This window comes from Ananas comosus, linkage group 6, assembly GCF_001540865.1.
Source record: "Ananas comosus cultivar F153 linkage group 6, ASM154086v1, whole genome shotgun sequence".
NCBI classification, from domain to species: Eukaryota; Viridiplantae; Streptophyta; class Magnoliopsida; order Poales; family Bromeliaceae; genus Ananas; species Ananas comosus.
This window is the reverse complement of record NC_033626.1, coordinates 1,578,743-1,586,411: the sequence shown is the minus strand read 5'-3', so window position 1 is coordinate 1,586,411 and position 7,669 is coordinate 1,578,743.

Here is a 7,669-nt window from a genome sequence, read left to right as displayed (position 1 = left end):
AAAGTTTAGTTTCGATCGGAAGTGAAGTTGCAGTAAATCTAACAACAAAAGTAATTAATATTTACGGTTGAAACCACTTTATCCTCGCCACTTTTATGTAGTGAATACAATGTGGTAATAATCAATAAATTATCGAGTTTCGCATCATTTTGAAAATTTATGCCACAATGAAAAGTAAATTGAAGGCAATAATTTTGATAGTTTGAAAATGTGTTTTTGATTTATTTAAGAAAGATAACTTGCATTATTACATGTAGATTCAAATTTTATGAGCAGGTACAAATTTAGGTAGGCCTAACCAAATGATGCTACATAGGTCAAATCGAATATCTAATCATTGACTTATATGTGACCTAATGTACCCAAAAAAAAAAAAAAAAAAAAAAAAAAAAAGGACCTAGGGCTCATGATTTGATCTAAAATGAATAAATTCATTATCATCTTGGTAACTAATAATATATTGGTCATGAACCACGAAAATGGATCAGATGTGAATCTAATAGTGCTCAATCCATAACCATATTCATATTTTTTATATTGAATTAAGATACGAATTTGAATACTGATTATATACTAAAATTCAAATTTATGTACGGTAAAATCGGATACGGATACGTGTTTGATATTAAAAAGAGATACGAATATGAATTGAATATTTAAGAAATACATAAAACTAAAAATTTAAAAAAATCAATATATATATATATATATATATATATATATATATAAACTCCTTAAATTTGACAAAAAAAATTTAGCAAAATATTAAAAAACTAAAAGGGTTCTAAAGTAATAATATTAACAATGAATTTAAAAAAGAATTTAGTATGTTAAAAGTATATGAAAAACAATTTTGGATTCAGATATTCTAAATCTAAATCCTAAAAACTATATCAAACATGAGATATCCGAATTTGCACCGAATCCAAGTCGGATAGTAAAAAAACTCTAATCATATCCGAAAATTTTCATATTAGGAGTCGGATTGGGCGGGATATTGTTTGACCCGTTTTCAACCCTATGATCGATGTTCGGTGGAGACTCTGAGCTAGGTAAAAAATTGCTATCCCTTTCTTTTTTATGAATATGCAACAACCATTAAATATCTCAATTTAAACCCAAATCCAACTCAGATAGTAAAACTCTAATCATATCCGAAAATTTTCGTATTCGGAGTCGGGTTGGATGGGATATTATCCAACCCGTTTGCACCCTGCATGATCGATGTTGGGTGGAGACTCTGAACTAGGTGAAAAATTGCTATCCCTTACTTTATGAATATGCAACAATCATTGAATATCTCAATTCCAACCCGAATCCAAGTCGGATAGGAAAACTCTAATCATATCTAAAAATTTTCGTATTCGGAGTCGGGTTGGATGGGATATTATCCGACCCTTTTTCACCTCTATGATCGATGTTTGGTGGACTCTGAGCTAGGTGAAATATTGCTATCCTTAACTTTATGAATATGCAACAATCATTAAATATTCGAATTCGAACTAAATCCAAGTCAGATAGTAAAACTCTATATCCGAAAATTTTTGAATTTGGAGTTAGGTTGGATGGGATAATATCCGACCTGGTTGCACCCCCTATGATCAATGTTGGGTGGAGACTCTGAGCTAGGTGAAAAATTGCTATCCCCTACTTTATGAATATGCAACAATCATTAAATATCCGAATTCGAACCCGAATCCAAGGTGGATAGTAAAACCCTAATCATATCCAAAAATTTTCATATCCGGAGTGGGGTTGGATGGGATATTATCCGATCTGTTTGCACCCCCTATGATCGATGTTGGGTGGAGAGGTGAAAAATTGCTATCCCTTACTTCATTATGAATATACAACAACCATTAAATATATCAATTCGAACCCGAATCCGAGGCGGATAGTAAAACTCTAATCATATTCGAAAATTTTTATATTCGGAGTCGGGTTGGATGGGATATTATCCGACCCGTTTGCACCCCGTATGATCGATGTTGCGTGGAGACTCTGAGCTAGGTGAAAAATTGCTATCCCTTACTTTATTAAGCATATGCAACAACCATTAAATGTGAGGCTGGTGAATCCTATGCTAAAATCTCACCAAAATCTAATATTGGTAGCTATCAAAGTGGTGGGGAATTCATTATTTTGATGGAGGAACCAAACCTTCCAAAACTACAATAATTTTGAAGTTGTCTTTTTTAGAGAACTTTTACATGACAAAATGGTAAAGCTTCAACAAAAGATTACAAAACCCACTAAAAAGCAAAGTTGGATTACTAAGTGGAAAGGTACAAGCACTAGTTAATGGTTATGGATTTGTGTCTTCATCAATGTAGAAAGCCAATCTATCTATTCTCTCTTTTTTTCTTTTTTTTTTTTTTAAAAAGGACCATCATTAGTGGTGGCATAGATTTTTTTTTCTTTTCATTTGAAAATAAATTAGGTTAAAAATATAAAGTAATTAGATTTCAAATTTAAAACTTTGAGTATTATGGATAGATTAAAAAAATATAATTTTAATTAAAATATATTCGCGGGTATACGTAGGCACTTGCAGTAATTGAACAAATAAATAATTAGAACTCATCTATATCTATACTATTTATAAAAGTATATAGGAGTTCCTATAATAACGGACGTATCAAAAAAAAAAAAACAAATATTCCCTGTAAATAATTATAATCAGTGTATTAAAAAATATCTCAAATAAGAACGAATGAACGAACGAACAGTTATGATTATTCTGTTAAAAATAGCATTTATATCCATTTATAAATCTAATCCCACGAACAGTTATGATCAATTCGTTAAAAATATTTCAAATAAAAACGAACGGTTATGATCAATCTGTTAAAACATAGTATTTCTATCCATCTATTTTACATTAAAATTTAAATTAGAATTTAAATCGTGAATTAAATTTAATTTTTAATATCAAATTTGAATTAACAATTAATTTTTTTTTAATTATAATGGATCAAAATTAAATTTTAAATTTTTATATAAATATGAATTAAATTTTGATACTTTTCGTTTAAAACATACTTAAATTTTAGATCATAAGAAATCGAAAAATATATAAAAATATTTAATGTATATAAAAAAAATTAATTGATAAAATATAATTTTCATTATAAATTTTTAAATAAATATAATGTATAAATTTATATTAGTTTAAAATAAATTAAAATAATTGTTATGTGTATTAACACGTATACTCAACTAGTATTCATAAAATTGTAAAGGGTAAATTTCAAATACCACCCCTGTAGTTTTGCACTTTCTCACTTTAGTACCCTGTAGTTTAAAGTGTGTCAAGTTAGTGCCCTGTGATTTTATTTTTATCTTTTCGTCAGCTTCTTTATTAATATTTCGTTAAATTATATACAAAAAACTTCAGATACCCCACCTAGCTTTATTGAATATTCATTTTAGTGCCCTTTAGTTTTAACTTTATCACTGATTTAACAAAAAAAATTAGTGAAATAAATAAGAAAAAGATAAAAATGAAACTATATGACACTAAATTAATACATTTTAAATCATAATGTACTAAAGTGAGAAAGTGTACTAAAGTAATACATTTTATCTTTTCGTCAGGTTCTCCGTTAATATTTCGTTAAATTATATACAAAAAACTTCAGATATCCCACCTAGGTTTATTGAATATTCACTTTAGTGCCCTTTAGTTTTAACTTTATCACTGATTTAACAAAAAAAATTAGTGAAATAAATAAGCAAAAGATAAAAATGAAACTATATGACACTAAATTAATTCATTTTAAATCATAAGGTACTAAGGTGAGAAAGTGTACTAAAGTAATACATTTTATCTTTTCGTCAGGTTCTTCGTTAATATTTCGTTAAATTATATACAAAAAACTTCAGATACCCCACCTAGGTTTATTGAATATTCACTTCAGTGCCCTTTAGTTTTAACTTTGTCATTGATTTAACAAAAAAAATTAGTGAAATACACTTTAGTTTTAACTTTGTCACTGATTTAACAAAAAAAATTAGTGAAATAAATAAGAAAAAGATAAAAATAAAACTACAGGACACTAAATGAATACATTTTAAATCATAAGGTACTAAAATGAGAAAGTGTGAAACTCTATGGGTGATATTTGAAGTTTTTCTAATAACCTGAAGTTATCAGTGAGTATGATTCAGGTCTAATTACCATTCTATGCATGTGACTGAAAATACAGAAATATTTTGCATGGCAAATTGTAGATGAAGAGATGTTGTCAGGTCTCATTATTATTGCTGGTCAATTTGATAGATCTAAATTTTTTATGACCCTGAGCAACATTCCAAATAAAATCATAACAGTACTCATGAAGGGATATTGATGTAGATCTAAATTTTTTGTCACTATTATAGGAATTTAGACTATATGTAGACAGAGAGAGATGGAGTGTCTCCAGTGCTTTCCAAAATACGACGGTGTTCGTATTTGTAAGTTATTTTTTATGCTGGGACATCCGATTCGATGATCGATTATATTTAGATATGATTTACGCTAGTAGAACTATTTAGAAACTAAATTTTATAATTTTTTGATATTATTTACTGATCAAAAAATCTTAAAAATGACTATTTTTATTGGCTGATGCGACACATTTGTAAGTTCCACGGTGCAGAATAATTCAAACTAAGTAAAAATTTAATAAAAAATTCTACTTATCATCAAGAGTAATATCAATATTTTTTATTTGAAATTTAAATTTTTTATCACTATTTTTATAGGATATATATATATATATATATACACCCTCTTTTGGAGCGTAGACCAAGCATTTTCCACAAAAATTACTTTTCAGTCCTCGAACTTTGAGCCTCATGATATTTTGGCCTGCAAATTTTAAATTATTATAATTTTTCGCTCAAAATTTTTAAAATATATTATAATTAAGTTTCATGATTCACTTAGTTATTATTACATCATCAATTGCAGCAATGTTTCGTCACTTCTGCATCAGCACACGTTAATATTTAGTTAATTACGAAAAATGATAGGAAACTGAAAAATGTCATATATTTTACACGCATTTTAGTTTGATGGTCAAATATATAATTGATGGTCAAATATATAATTGTTAAAAGAAGAAAAAGAGTAACGCTAGAAAATATATTCAAAAGTGGGTATAAATTTTACACTATACTCATTCAAGAATGAGGTTCTGTCCAGTAGACATCAGTGGGCAACTCTCTATATTTAAATGAAAAAAAAGTTGAGCGGGGAGCTCCCCAACAATGGCTTATTGGAGAGTCATAATTCGTCGTTACGTATTACTTTTATCTTTATCCAAAATAATTCCTCCTCATGGAGCTTAATTTTGTTTTTTTTGAATTTTAATACTAAAAATACCCAATGAACTGTTTGATGGAAGTAAAATCAACATGTGACAACGAATCGGAGTCTTTCCAATAAAATGTCGCGTCGTTTGGGAGTTCTCCAATTAAATTATTTCTTTAGATTAGTGAGGAGTAGGATGTATATCTATTTTTCAACTCTCCAACGACGCCTCATTGGAGAGTCTTAATCCGTTGGCGCGTGTTATTTTTCATTTTATGATTTAAATCTTTGTAAAGTTTTAATATAAAAATATATAAAATTAATATATGGTAACGGATCGGAGACTTTTCAACGAAGTGTCGCGCCGGTAGGGAGCAACTCATTTAAATTTTCTCTCTTTAGAAGAGTGAGGAATAGGATGTGCATCACTTACTTTTCAGTGTGCATGTAGCATTTACTGAAAAAATTAAAAAAAGACAAATTCCTCCCCAAGACCCCAACCACCAGTAATAATAATGAAAACCACCAGTAATATTGACCTCTCCACTAATAATAATAATAATAATAATAATAATAATAATAGGGACAATTGCTTATATATTTGTAAAAAAATTTCGACATTCTAATTTATCCCATTTAGAAGGCTAATATTAAAATTATTTTTTTAATATTCCAAGTTATCTTAAATATACTATTACAGTTAAATTCTGTTTGTAAACTATTAGCAAAAATCATTATCTCTGTAAAATTATTATTTTGTCATTTCAAATGTATTCTTCTATCATTACCTATTTTTCTTATTTGCCCTTAAGTTAAGGGTGCGTTTGGTTCAAGTTATCCTGATAGGATTACAGGCAATCCTGTCAAGATTACCGTGTTTGGTTCATCCGCTCTGTAATCTAGTTGTTAATGTAGTATTACAAATCAAGCAGGATTACACCGAAAATATTAACAAGAGGGGGGTCGTGTATCTTGCATTACTGAAAACCGGTAATGCTCATATTATGTAAAATGACAATTTTACCCCCTAACTCTCAAAACCCTTTCAATACGTTAATTTTAAAAAAATTAATTTAAAATTTTGAATTCTCAACTTTTAATTTTTAATTTTTAATTTTTAAATTTTTAAATTTTAATTTTTAAACTTCAAACTTAAATTTTAAATTTTAAATTTAAATTTAAATTTTAGATTTTAAATTATAAGTTTTAAATTTTAAATTTCAAATTTTAAATTTCTCAGATTTTAAATTTTAAATTTCAAATTTTAAATTTTAAATTTTAAATTTTAAATTTTAAATTTCAAATTTCAAATTTCAAATTTTAAATTTTAAATTTTAAAATACAAATTTGTATTTTAAATTTTGAATTTTAAATTTAGATTTTAATTTTTTATTTTATATATATTTATATTTATATTTTAGATTTTAAATTTAGAAATTTCATATTTATATTTTAAATTAAAATATTAAATTTATATTTTTGTTAAAATTTAAAATTTAAAATTTAAAAAATTAAATTATTTAAAATAAAATTTGGTAAAAAAAAAGTTGTTTGTGAACAGTATGGAATACTGCTAGTTTAACGTGCAAAAAGAATCCGAATAGTTGAATTTTTTGATTAGAAAAACTCTATTCACTACCTAGATAAAGATCATAACTCGATCTTAAATGTAAGGATCCGATCCATCCATTTAGACATCGTATCAGTTTTTGACGGCGTTCATTTAATACACCGCCCATTGATGGACTTATTAGATTTCAAAATAATTAGCAGATTTATTTCCTAAAATTTCAAATACTTCTATGATCATATTTACGTAAATAATCGTTGATTCGGAACTGCCAATCATTCGAAAATAACTTTATGAGTACAGGTGCCCATATACTCATAATGGTACAAGTAAGCTACTACTATATATATATATATATATTATAATATAATATTATAATATATATATAATGAGTCGACTGGGCTACTATTAGTAGCAAAATATCCACCTTGTTGTTATCAGTTTTTTAGCCTTTGGATCAACCTTTTCATTATTTCTAACCATTGATTAAATACCATAACCCAGTGGGAACGCATCAACTCTAGGGGATCCAACTCACTACACACCGACTAATAAGATTCTGACTCTACATTTTTCATGCGCAAGGGTTAAAACTTGATAGTCAAAAGGAAGCGTTTACTATTAATAGTATCCCCCAACTAATGTAACTATATATAGTATATATATTACCCCTATACTAACTACCTTAGTGGCCGCTAGGAGCTTATGGAAGCACCGAGAGGCTCCTCTTCCACTTTGTTTTTCGATGTTCGGACTTTCGAATCGAACGATCGGCTCCGTAGACTTGATCTAACGATATC